The sequence below is a fragment of the Anser anser genome (assembly GCF_964211835.1).
Source record: "Anser anser genome assembly, chromosome: 3".
Lineage (NCBI taxonomy): Eukaryota > Metazoa > Chordata > Aves > Anseriformes > Anatidae > Anser > Anser anser.
In genome coordinates, this window is record NC_139722.1 from 120,052,061 (window position 1) to 120,066,169 (window position 14,109).

A 14,109-nucleotide genomic window follows, 5' to 3' on the forward strand; every position below is an offset into this window, starting at 1 on the left:
TGGCCAGATCCTCAGTTGACTTCTGACCTTCCATCTTGGGGTATATAGCCATAGTTTATATTTCAGCAAACGTTATTACACATGCTGTTGCAGGCAACATGTTATTTTCCTCAAAGAGAGGTCTGAGATTGATTAAGCTACAGAGTGATCACTTTTTGTCCCCCTATAGGGGAATGTTTTCTGTCTAAAGCCGAATTCCTCCTGCCCTCAGAACATTACTCTCTCTCATATTAAGGAGACAGGACAGCTATTTTTCAGAGTCTGTCAGTTGATTTATTATATGCTCTTTTCTGATTTCTTCCATCCTTTACACATTAGAGAAAGTACAGGCTGACTATCCCTGACTATCCCTGAGCGTGGGCAACATCTGGGGAGAAATCCCTGCTCCACTGGTACAATAATAAAACTCCCAGGAACTCCAGACTCTTAGATTTTCCCCATGAGGCTTAGCTATGGCCTGGCACTGGCTTTTCCACCAGTGCAATTTCAGTGGAGTTTTTCCAGATTTACATCAATTTTAATAGATTTAGAGATCAGCACTTGGAGACCCAATTTTAGCTAGCTTAGGAAAAAAACTGGTGGAGTATTTATTAGGGAATTAGCACGTGTAGCATAAGGATCACATTTCCTAGAATATACTCCCTCTTCAAGCAAGCATGTTCTTATGAGATGTAGTTCTCTATAACTGTTTTAGGTGGTTTTGAAAAAGAACTACCCTCAATAAATAAAACTTGCTCAAGTTGTCACATTTTAATCCAGTGGAAACGTAAGTATGCACATGCTAATTTTTTGTTGGCAAGCTGCAATTCCAGCATCTTGTTATCCTACCTAAAATCGTGATTGACCTTCATGCTAGGAGAAGACTCAAGTTGTCTTTTTGACAGAGTAAGTGAATTGTTTGCTTTTTCCTGTACTTTTATCCCACCTCATCTTTTAGAAAGCCTTCATTTCCTGAGCTTATCTTGCTTGTCAAGGTTGTTCCCTCATCCATTTCTCCTCCCTCTTTGCAATGTTCTTCCTATTCTGCTAGTTCGCATCCTCTGGGTCTCAGGGAAAGCACGCTGGCAGCTGCAGAGGACCTGAAGTGTGAGTATCACTTGGCTGTGTAGGCACTGCCTCACTCTGCCTGTTTTTCCTGGTATCCTCATCAGCTCCTGCAGACTTTAATCTTTCATTTTCAAATAAAAGTTTCTTACTGATGGTGCTAAGTTTCTAAGCTGAACCACATCTGCTCTGAATAAGCTGTTGAACCAAGACTGAGTTTGATCTTCCACTGTAGATCAGGTTAAATCTTGCTTTGAAGTCAATGCCATTGGTTTAAAACTGGTGAAACCATGAGAGGGACCTGTCAGTATGAGGTGAGCTGCCTGCCTTTGTTTCAAAGGGATTTGAACACTGACATCTCCAGACTATTTCACAGTGGCTGCTCTTCGCAAGGGACCGTGATATGGGATTGGATTTATTTAAGGTAGGATTTGAATTTTCTTTTATTTATTTATTACCAAAGCGTGTTTGGTTGAAGTTGCATTGCATATCTCCCAGTCCTGCTGAGACAGGGAAAAATAATGATGTAAGTAAAGTAATTTACAGGTGTTTACTTAATTGTGCATTTTCTAGCCTGCTTGGAAATCCAATAGAGAATCTTTAATATTTGATCTGCTTTTTATTTGTGCATAAAGTTTAATTGTTCTTCAAATTAAAATACAGATTGGGACCAAATTTTAAAGAAACCACACCACCAGCTGAGAAATGGCAGATGTCATTCCAATATTGGCAGCTGAACTTTCAAGCCTCCAGATGCCTTCTAAGGAGCTCAGAAAAAAGCATCTAGGTGTTTTCTTTGTTTACTCACACATCTAATGTTGTTTGTGCTCACTGCAGATCAGTCACAAGATAATGAGATTCTCACTCTGTCCCTTAGTGGGAAATTGTGGGTCTCTCAAACAATTTAGGAGGAAATTCTTGTCTTTAACGCCAGAATGGCAACTGTGAACTGGGGAAAGAGAGATGCTACACATTGTGTGATGCCAGTTTGTATATGAAGGGAAGGCAGCATAGATAGGGTGCAATAGCAGATGACCCTGACACTTTGTACTCTTTTATGTTTTATAGATAATCATTTCTGTCAGATGCTGTACAAAGGCCAACAGCTATTAATTGTTCTCAACAGACCCGAGTTCAACAGCTTGTGCTACCAGGGTAACCAAGTTTGCAGTAGTGTTTGAGCCACCTTTTGTAACGAATACTTTTGATGCCAAAAATGGTTCAGAGGTTGTTTTAGTAATAGTAATGCACAGCTTTATTGATGGTTGTGATGCCCTCACTGGGCATCCTTGCTGAGATGCCAATGCTGCAGGTATGGTGACAACTGCCTGTGCTACCCTGCCAGGTGTAACTGTGATGTGGCTCCAGGACAGGCATGACAGTGCCAACTTATTTGCAGGTACAGAAGGACATGGCCTGTAGGTCACCCAGCAGATGAGTCTCTTTCTGGCAAAGCAGCTCAACCAGAAGATGTACCCATGAAACCAGGACTTTGTAGGAAGTCTAAAAGCTTGATTCTCAAAGGTAAGTCATGTGGTAACAGATGGAGGAAATGTTCTGTGTGTCACATGGAACAGCGGTGCCAGATGTGAGAGGTGAAGCTTACGTTTCTACCATCCCCACTGAAATTGCCTCAAAGAATTCTCTGTGAACATGAGCTAACCCTAGTATTGTGTGGTGGGCTAAAGTATCCTCCAGTTCCTGGAACACCAAACTGATTTCTCATGTCATGGCAAAGCATTAAGTACCATCACATTTGTTGCATTTAATCTGCTCTGGCTCTATTTCCACTTCCAGCACGGCAGGCAGCAGGTCTATTTTGTCTGTTCAGAGCACAGCATGAAGTGGACAGCTAGGCCTACTGGCATCCAGTGTGCCCTCCACCACGGTCCATGGCACAGCACTGAGTGAATGCTTCTTGGCACAGGCTGGCTTTTTCTGTGCTGCAGATAGCCTCTAGTCTGAACTGGGATCCTCATCTATTGACGTCTCCAGCAGCTGCTCGGGAATAGCACAGAAGTGATGAAATCAATGGGGACATTACCAAAGCTTCGCTTCCCCTGTGTGTTTTCTGGAGCTTGCTCTGACACAAATATCCTGTGTGTGTCCTACTCTCCCCTTGTTACCACACAAACCTCGTGATGACTTGGCTCTGTGTGCAGTGCAGAAACTGTTATGCTCATTGCTGGGGATACTACTTTCATGTGGGAGCCGCTTTTCAAAACTCCCTAATACCGAGGATGCAGCTACTTGCAGCCAGGATGATGCATGATATTTTTCATAATTCATGGGCCACGTATGCATACTTTTGACGTTTCCCTAAGTGCAGAAGATCCTGGTCTGAACTCTCTGACTCCCATTGCACACTCCAGTACCCATATTTTAAAAATTCCTCTTCTTGGCAAATCAGTGTAACCTATGGACCAGAGCTCTAAGCTGGATTCAAGAAAACCAATTCTGTTCTGTCTCTTCTCTACTAAGTAATTGCAGATGAGACACATTAATGTTCTTTGCCTCACTTTTTTTCCTCTGTAAAACTATGATAGTGTTCCCAATTTATTTGTAAAACACTAAGCTGAACAGACAAGAAGAGCTATCAAAGAGCTAAGCGTTGTTATTATCTGAGCAATCTTTTCATTTCTACATCTCAGGACTTCTCCGTTAATCCTGTAAAAGTCATGAGTACTCTGTTTACCAGACCTAATGTACAAGACAGTGCAATAGTGAGGACTAATTATAAATTATAGAAAAAAAAATCTGGAAAACAAATTCTTTCAACATTTCCATTCTGCACAGGCTTTGTCAATGTCTTGCTCCAATGATGCCATTTGGATTAGGAAGCTTTATAAAATGTGAATTTATCTTTTCAAAGATTTGTAGCCAAGCCTTTCGAGTTTGTTAAAATGTAATTAGTGTCTGCTTGTTAATATGTTGTTCATTGATTTTTAAAGTACACAGACTTCAAAGCTAAAAATAAATAAATAAAAAGAGAGATAATTCAAACCAGAGTGGAACAGCTCGGACAGTTTTACTCTTTTGCCAGGATCCCAAAGCTGTTGTGTTCAAACAATGCCACAGTTTGAGTGGAAATGTGAAGATTAAATCCAAACCCTGCATGTCAGCTTTTTTGCAAATGACTATCCAGGATTTCACGAAAATGTCCAACCACAACAGATCAAGTTGCAGGGATTTTTATTGCTTAACAGTTCGTGATAGTCTCCTTTTTCTGTTGTGTATAACAGACCTATGCACCTAGCACCTAGTAAATATCAGTGGAAGTTTGGTACCTAACTCTGATAGGCACTTTGGAAGAAGTATTTGAAATGGTCAGAAGAAGAAAGGGTTCACAAACATGATGGACAGTTGCAGAAACTCCCAGTTGCACATCAATATGTTGTGGTATGTAATATGTAGGTGCAAAACATGATTTGATCACAGCAATAGAGGAAACAATGCAAGAGCTAAAGAGGCACATGGAGGTAACTTCAAATTCAGGAAGGAATTCAAAGATGTGATTGAGGAATGTCCTGAGAAGACTAGACAAAAACACTAGAGCACAAAACCTTCTGAAGAAGAAGGCCTGGAGAACAAACAGGTGAGAATTATCCATGGGAGAACCCTACACAAGCACGAGAGGGAGGACGGAATTTGCTAGTGCAGGAGAGATGAAGCTGAGCAACACATTTGTTTTACTGGAGAAGAAAAAAAGAAGCAGTAGCAAAGAGAAAATAAGGGAAACTATCCCCCAAAGACAAAATGACATGACAGTGAAGACAGCCAGGACTGAGACTCCACAGGGCAGAATGAGGGAGAAAATAAGACAGACTGATTTTCAGACAAGCAAGAGAGAAGAGGAGATCCTACCACACCAGTATGACATGGGTGTCTGTGACTGTAGACAGGTCCCTTAATTGTTTAGAACAAGGGAGGAACAATATCGAGCCAAAAGTCAGAGATGCCTTGTCTTCCATAACTAGGAATGTTAGATGTGAACCAGTGGCAAAGCAAGTAAGAAAAGCTGATGGTAACAGGAATTGTCTTTCTTTCAGGACAAGTGATACTGTGGAAACACATCGAGGATGACTCTGCCAAAGAGAGGGCAGTGCTTTAAGGTAGAGATGCCCCCATAGTTTTTCCAATGAATTCTTCCAGTCCTAATGGAAAATTATAAGATAATGAAAATTGATATAGGTCCTCATAAATAGTTCTGTGAAGGAAATTTGGGGATGCTTGATCACTGAGAAGTGAACATCTAAACCAGATACTTCTCTGAGGGTGGTCTCCACTTCGCCACTTGCGATACTAGCTTTCCAGGACCAAAATGGACAACAGAAAGTAAAGTCAAGTGTAAAATAGCAAGAAGCAGGCACAAGAGCTTTGATTTTCTTGCTGGGTTTTAACAGGCACGAAAAGAAAAATATGGATAGTAAATATAGTGGGGGACAATGGACCTCAAAAGAATAAAGGCATGCTGAAAGCAAAGAATTAATTGCTGGTCCCAATATAAGAAGATATTTTTCTCTAACAAGTTTGAAAATGCCATTCACTTTGTTACTGCAGATTTACTGTGGGATGCCATCCATGGTGAGCACCAAAGAAGGTCAGCTGTGCGATAACAATTGTAAGCCTTGGTTTCTGTATTGTATACGATGTAAGTGTCCTGGTCTCTTCCTGTTCTTTGAAAACTGAGGGGCCACCTAAGATTTTAAACTGCTTCATAGTTATCCCAGACAGTCCTGACAGGAGATGTATTTAGTGAGAACACTTTTCCAAGTGATAAAAAAGAAAGTGGAAAAGGGTGGAGAGAAATCACTGCGATCATGATTACCCAGTTTCTTTAGAAATTGCTGTTTGTAATAGTCTCCCTATCTGAGTGATCACGTGAGGCTGCAGGCATGGTTGGATTTAAACAGTCTCAGTAGTAAGTCTTTGTTACCTCGGTTCTCTTTGACTCAACCAAGAGCATAGATAGAAACATCTCTGTAAGACAGAATATAGAAGATCAAAAATAGAAGCATGGTTTAGTTATAGTAGCTTTCAGAATAGGGGTGATGATGATGACCACGAGGGAGCAGCAACTGCTTTCTTTGATCTTCCTGAAGCCAGCATGGTTATATGTCTATGGATTTGTCCATGTTGCAGCACACCAAATGTCACACCACTTAACTCATCCATGTAAATTTAAATCAACAGGAGCCAAAATTAAGTCAGTAAAGAACTCAGAATCTTTGAATGCGGAGTCAGTTCAGATATTCTCTAAGTCAAATTTGATTTTAAAAATTATCTTAGTGATTTGCATCTCAGAGGCATAGCTGCTGGGAGCCCTGGGAAAGAGGAGTTAGTAAGAAGAATGCTCTCAACCCAAATGGTTAAGTAATCCTCTCAACCAGGGTGAGAGAAGTAAGCTCAAATTTTGTAGGTACAGGACAAGTGGCAGATCAGCAAAGAAAAGCCATACTGTAGTAAGAAAGCAGAGGAATAAAGTGAGAACTGCCAAATGGTGCAAACCAGAGAAATGGTGCAAAGGTAATGAAAGCAAATTGTAATAAGTCTGTTAGCCGTAAAAAGGGAAGCAAAGAATTGAGTCATGATGTAGTGGGGTTGGTGAATTTACTGCATATGGCAGCAGCCAAAAAAGGCAGAACTGGCTATGAGTGTGGGATGCAGCACTTACTGGCCTACCCTTGAACTAGGACCTGCAGCACTGAGATGTACAAAGCAAATGAGTAAGGAAGTAAGAAAAGCAAAAGTCAATGCTGAAGAGATCTAAAATAATTTAGGGAACAGGACATAGTATGGATCCAAACACCCTGAAAAACATCAATATGGGGAACTGAAGACTTTTAAGACTGACCAAGAGCTTGCTTAGGCAAAACATGATGAAAACTTGCCAGTGGAAGAGAAGTTGTAAGGTGGGTCACAGTCAGTCAGCAAAGGATTAGATAATACACTCAGGGGAATAACGCAGGGATAGAGTGATGCAAGGTGTAGGGGATTGGATTTGAGGACCCACGATGCCCTGTCCAGCTTAATCATCTACGATTCCATGGAGACAGCAGTGAAAGACCTGCATTGTCTCCCTGAGAACTAATTTTGTTAGGTATGGGCTTAGGTCACGTATTACAAATAGGTCTCTCTTATGTAGGATTCTAGTTTGGAGTTTGCAGTGATTGATGGATTCATTAAAATGTCATCGCTGAAACAGACAAGAATTTTCTATTTAAAAATAAATAAATGACGACAGAAACAGAAAAGAAAAAAAAAAAAGCCTTCTGCTTTACTTGTTGATTCTCTCTGCAGCTTAATATGGTTCAGGAGACTGCTTGATGAGGGGGAGAGAGAGAGAGAAGAGAGAAGACAGGATAAGCAAGGATTAGCAAGGGATATCAGCATTTCATTCAGATCTTTGGCTACCTGATTCCTTTTAAAATCTACCTCCCAGTATCCTTCTCTTTGTTTGTCTGAACGTCACATTAACATCATTCCGGTGCTGAATAATATTTATACTGTGATCTCCCATTTGGTGTGGAAAAGGCACTTGGCCAGGTTCTCAGGTAGTTATACCAGAGCTTTATCATACAGATGTAAGCAGAGTTGCACTTGAAGATCCAGCCCACCGGATTACTGCTTGTACAGCTGTGCTGTCTTTTTAATGCCAAATTAGTCAGTATAGAAAGATTTTCTGCACAGAATTTGGCTGTCATCCCCGTGACAGTATGTTATATCTTCAAGTAGATCCCATGGGCCAAATTAATTCTAGTATTCTACTGATGTCACTGATGTTACCCTGAGTGTGAATTTGGCCCCATTGTTCTAAGGCTAATAGAGATTTTTTATAATGAAAGTGGATCATAAAATATTCTCAGATTTTCATCTGGTTTTGCTTATAGTAATTATCCTTTCCTGGAGCTGAGTAGTAAAGAAAATATTCATATTCTCCAGTGTCTGGTATAAATTGCAGTGCTTGTTTGCCGCAGCCCAGGACACAAGTTACAGGCAGAAATTGATGCATTTACCCATGTGCATATGGCCAGAGTTAGTCACTTTCTGCCCATGAGAAAAAGCACAGCAAAGGCTTTTGAAGGTGTCTAGTATCAGTGCTATATCAATGAAACACATTGGCTTTCTGTGGCTTTTTATACTTCAGAAGGAAACTGTTCTGGCAACCAATGCACCAAGATAACATTTAATTCCAACTTTTATTATTAATGGAGATAAAAGATGTTGTTCTTCATGGGTTTCCATATTTTTGAAATAATATAAGTAAGGCCTGCAGAATTAATACTGAAAGAGGGAGCCAGCATATTTTTGTTGTCAGCTTACACCCAGCTAGGCCAGAAAAGACTGGGATGCATTTACAGTAAAATCAGAAGAACAGAGGAGTTATTACCGATGGTTCTTTCTCCTGACTTGAAATATCACTGTAGGTGTGTGCAGCTGTGACTTCACTGCTATGGTTTTGGAGAGAGATGCTGGCTGTCTCTGCCTGGCTACTCTTGGATTGCATTTGCTATGTATTACAGCTAATGCTCTCAGATTTGTCTTGCTTGATGTCTGCAAAAACATCAGGAATCAGAGGAGCTTGCTTGAACTAAAGTGCCACTGTTCAGCACAATCTTACTGTTACAAATTAGAGGAGCATCAATGGAAAATCCTAAATGGATATAGGACATGTCCTGAAACGCCATGTAAGGAGTAGAAGGAACTTTATGTGGCATAAGTTGCTTCAGAACAAATCTTAAGGCTCAGAGTCTATAGCTGGAGCCCTCCATCTCTCTCTAAACCAGTGTGACTCCTCATATATTCTTGTTAAACAAATCTTTTGGTCAATTTTAAATTGTCATGGAATATTCACTGAAAAGGATTGCTTGTGATTTACAAAAAGACACCAAATATTTCAGGACTTTGACCTCCTCAACAAATGTTTAAATAAATAAATGTGAAACTGATGGTTATGGAGCTGGTACTGCCTCTTTAGCTTAGGAAATCTGTCTCTCTAAATGCATTTGAAGCTTCACCTAGGGAAACCAGCCTTCAGAGTCCACAAGAACTGTAAGAAACCATGGGGTGGACTGAGTTCTATCTATCTGAGCTCAGTGGCCTCTACCCTACTGCACTTCAGCAGGGAATTTGGCCCTCTGGATATTTAATGAAGAATAAAGACCAGTTCTACCTCTGTGGTGTTGAAAGTGGGAGTTATTCTTGAAACAGAAATGCTGATATTGGATCAGCTCTAAAAGTAGTGGTGAAGGCTATTCTGTTATTATGCAATTTTCTTTTCTTTCTGTTGAGAGTAGGGGTGGAAGAAAATGCAGAGATTGACCCTGCGCCCATATAAATAGCCTATCTGTGAAAACCATACTTCTTGATGAAAGGAAAACCATGTCCTAAGCAAACAGATATGATGTACGCTAATAACAGAAAGAAAGGAAGGAAGGAAGGAAGGAAGAAAAGATGGATCTCTAACTACGTCTTTGTTCACAAGCATGAGGGAAAGCAGTTGAATTTACTGTATGTTTTCTGGAAATCTATGGGAGTCTCTTAAAGACAGGTGATTAACTAAAGAGCTCTCTCTCCTGCTGGCTTTCTCCTAATATAATATCAGCGTTTAAGTATCCTTTTTCCTCTAGAGTTAAGGATCTGATTTCAGATGGCTTTAGTGTTAAAAGACAGGCAGACGTTTCAGTGGAATAAGTTCCCCTTCAGTGTTTGTGGGAGAAATGTCAACTGGACATAGGTACGGGTACTTCAGGGCACACTTCATGCTTTTCCTCAGAGCTGTATCTACTGATAAGGTATCTAGCAACTCCCTTTCTTTGCCATCTGTTTACCTGTCAGGCCTTCTGAGAGCACTCTGTGACTTCAGTGCAACTCTGCTGTCCCATAAAAATGGCTCCACGTATTCACAGCCTGAAAATACAGAAGCGTGGAGGAGATAATTCCTTTAATGGTAGGAAAAAGGCTAAGACTCTCTCTCTGAGCTTTCAAAATTAGATTGAGGGAGGAAAAAAATAAAAAAAATCTGCTTTCGAAGACAGTCTCCCAGTGATGTCTCCATGTAGTGATGTTCTGCTGAAGGATGAGCAGTTTGTCTCCATTTTTAACAGGTGTGGTGATGCCCCATTACCCTTAAAAATGGTTGAAGCAAAGCTTTCCTAATGAAACTCGAAACCAGGAGAAACTGCCTACTTCAGGAGATCTAATAAAAACCTGCAATTCAGGCAAGTTGTGCTGATATTTGCAAGCTGGGGCCAGCTTTAGTGCGAACACAGGAAATTTACTGTAACAGGTGGAAACCAGGTAGTGCTTGGTAATGCCACATCATGCTGCTGCTGGAGTCAGTGCAACTCAGTAATTTGACATTGGAGATTATAGATGGATGTAAATTGCAGAAATTTAATGTAGTTCTAAGGAAGCCGAATACATCAGAATCAAAACCAGGACTGATTGCTAATCCACAGGAACAAATGCTATCCATTTCCATGCTGATCTGGTTGAAACCAAGAGTTACAAAATTGTTTCCAAGCCTCAAGGCCAAGATTTTTTCTCTTGCTTATAGCAGTCTGTACTTTATATCAACATCTCTTGTTGAGACTCTTGCTTCGTAAGGTACTAGGGAAATTCCAGAAACCTTGAAGTGAACAAATGTTTCATTATTTTAAAAGGATGATGGAGCTGACCCCTTTTTCCCAGACTCCTCACGTAAATATAGGCTAGTTAACCTGACATCAGTTCCAAAACAACTGCAAGAAAATCAGATGAGCAAAATAGTCACAATCTAGTTAAAGAGATGGTGACATAAATGACACCAGTCAGTATAGTTTTGATATTTGCAGTTTGTATTTGTACAAAACAGTTCTAAAACATTGCTACCTATGATGTAGCACGTATTAAATAACTAAACTGATGGATCAGAATGGAAAGGTGTCAGGAGGGTATTTTTATCAAGGCTCTGCAATGATTCTTTCATGTCCCTGGGCTATTCATTATCGATATCAAGGATTTGAAAGAAAAATAAATAACTAAATTAGCTGCTGGAAAAGTTGCAGATACATCATAGTGGTAAATAAACAAGATGGGTCAAGTCTGCAAGGCAAACTGCATCACTTGGTAAACTAGTCTCCTCTGAACATGTGTTTTAAAACAGCAAAATGCAAGGTCATATATTTGAGAACAAAGGCTACAAATGACAGTTTACATCCTGGAAGCAGTGACTGTGAAAGCCTTGGCCCAGATACAGGCTGTGGGCTTTGTCAGTGCATACATGCAGACATACATAAATCCTGCCCAAGCCGTTCTAAAATCTGTTTGTGTTAAATTTATATAATCGGTCGTTCTTGTTAGCCAGACCGTTCAGTTCTCAGCCACTGTGCAGACTTCAGTGAAAGTTTGGCTCCTTGGGACAATTTTTGCATTTTCCCAATAGCTGGGAACAGGCAGGAAGTATCCAATTTTGAATTGGAAACTTAGTTGGTGCTTTTTGATCTGAAATGCCTTATCTGCAGCAAAGATCCTGCGATTGTGAACATTGCCACTTATCACATCAATTACCTGATGAGGGGTCTAGTTTCAGGGCTGTTCTGCCAATTGTAAACGAAGAAACAAGGCTGTGTAGCAGACAAAATGTTCAAAATATCACTAAAGATCTGTTGGATAAATGGTGGTCTTGGATTGGAAAGATCATTGTTCTCTTGAAGCTCGTAAACCCTTCAGGACTGAGCAGCTCATGTTGTTCTTCCTTTTATATACCAAAGAATTTGTCAGGTATTCAGATGGTAAGAAATGTCAGAGTTAAGGTTATCTGTGCAACCTAAAGTCATTTCCCTTGTGAGACGGGATTAAGCCTCTCATTGCATGACCCCTGCTGATTTTTCCACAGGTCCTCTTAATGATTTTCCACTTGCCTTTTTTTTTTTTTTTTTTAATGCAGGCTCCTAAATTCTGCCTGACTTTTGAAAGTGCAACATAAGCTGTAAATCACCAGGGTACTCTCGGAAAATATAATCCTGTTGGGTCATCACCAAGCAGGTAAGCTGCTAAAAGTAAGCATCAGCCAGCCCCACAGATAGGGATATACCACAGGTAGGGATCCGGAAGGGATTTCCTTACCCTCTTGGACCTCCCACCCTCCCCCATATAACATCAGGAAGATATTTCGAAATCTGAGTAGGCTGGAGTGGAGAGGGCTGATACTGGTGGTGAGAAGAGCTTCTTGGCTCTGCTGCAGGGTGGGAATAGGACAAGCTATGATGCGGGGTTCTGTTGGTTTTGGTTTTCAGTCCATAAGCAGAGTGCTCAGCAAAAGCAGCCTGGATGTTACAGTGCCCTTTGTGAATGGTTTCTGTTAACTATAGGAGAAGCTGCAGCACTCTGCAGTGAAGACTGTTGTGTCATTTCTATGGAGGTGCTAACTTGTAACCCATAAACTGGATACAAATATTGGAAAAAATATATTCTTAAGCTCTAGAAAGCATCTTGGTTTTCTCAAGCAAGTAGATGTGACAATTTAACGAAGTATGGGCATGACAGCCCGCACCCATGCAGACCGTTTTCCTATACTATCTTCCGAGCTGCTTTGCCCTGCTCTAGCACTTGTGTTGCAGAGGCAGGAAGGCTCCTGGATTTCCTGTCTTTACCCAGTGAACACCACTTAGCATCCAGCCAGAAGTCTTGATCAGTATGAAAACAATATTGAATTTTGCGGGTCTCATTTATTTAAGAGAGTAAAACGCCTTTCTTTTCGAAGTGCTTCTCTTTAGCTTTCATTTCCTGTGCACAGAGTAGCTTTGTCTTGAGTACAATAATTAAGTTGTTGACCTTCCTTAGAGGTCAAACGTAGCTTCCCTTTAGAGACAGATAAAAACAAGCAATAATAGATACTTTAACTGGTCTAAGATACTTGCTCTGCATATCTGTGATGTTTCTGTAATTTTTGTGGATATTTTTTCCCAAGATAATTCAGGACAAGATGCTGTCGATCCATTTATTTTGGTGGTGGATATGTGGTATTTATTCAAGAAGTCTTTTCCCCATTCTTTTTGAGGTGAAAAAATGTTTCATTGTAACTACAATGAAGAGCATGATCATGTATGCTCTAATGATAATGTTTCATGTGATTTTTAGCATGGCTTTTTACTCTTTTTAATTACTCTTTTTTTTTTTCCACTAATTGTCCCAGACTGTTTTGTGTAGCTGCTAGTGTTCCTAGCAGCCCAAGTTGTTCTACATTGTATATAAGATCATGCCAGCAATTCAGCTCACAGTAGCTGGGACTCTATGAGTAAGCAAGACATTTGGATTATCTGCTTAATCTCAATAAGTTTTATTAGTGAGCTTAACTTCTTTTATATAGAAGTTAGAGATCTTGCCCATGGTATGGAAGCTGGGGGTGGAGGGGGGGGGAACCACGTTATCCTTTACAAAATGGGCAAGCAGTAGAAATCCTCACACGTGGAAGAAACCCATTCATTCCAGTGATCTGGGGCTTTATTGCTGGTCTGTGCTAATGGCCATAGATGCTGGGACTGAACAGCATGGCAGAGGAAGGAAAAGCTAATATAGGCATTCCACCACCTGTACTGGAGCAGGCTGGGCCAGCCTTAATACTTTTGAATTCTTAAACCTTGTGTTCTAAGCCCTCATATTCCCTATAACCTTCTCTTTCCTTCCAGAAGCCTCCTTCAGGCCTTTACAGCTCCTTCTTTCTCATGCAGACAGTAAAATTAAGTCTGAAAGTGCAATATGCATATGGCCATAAAAAAGTCCAAATGTCTTAGAAGCAAGAGAACAAAGTCACATCACAACTGAGACCAAGCATTCACTCCATCTCTTATTCTTGCAGCACTTTGTAGCTCTGAATACATGAGCAATCCCTTCCTCATTCACCAAAGCCCTTAAATTCATGCTACTGTCCCATCATGGTGAATTAAAGTTAAATATGCCTTAATGAAAGGGGGGCTAAGTGGAAAAAGTCAGGCCAAAGCAAAGCATCTTTTTTGTTCAAAAGTAAAAGAGCAATGCTGGTATCTAATTTTGGACCCCGGGGAAATGCCTCGACACTGAAGT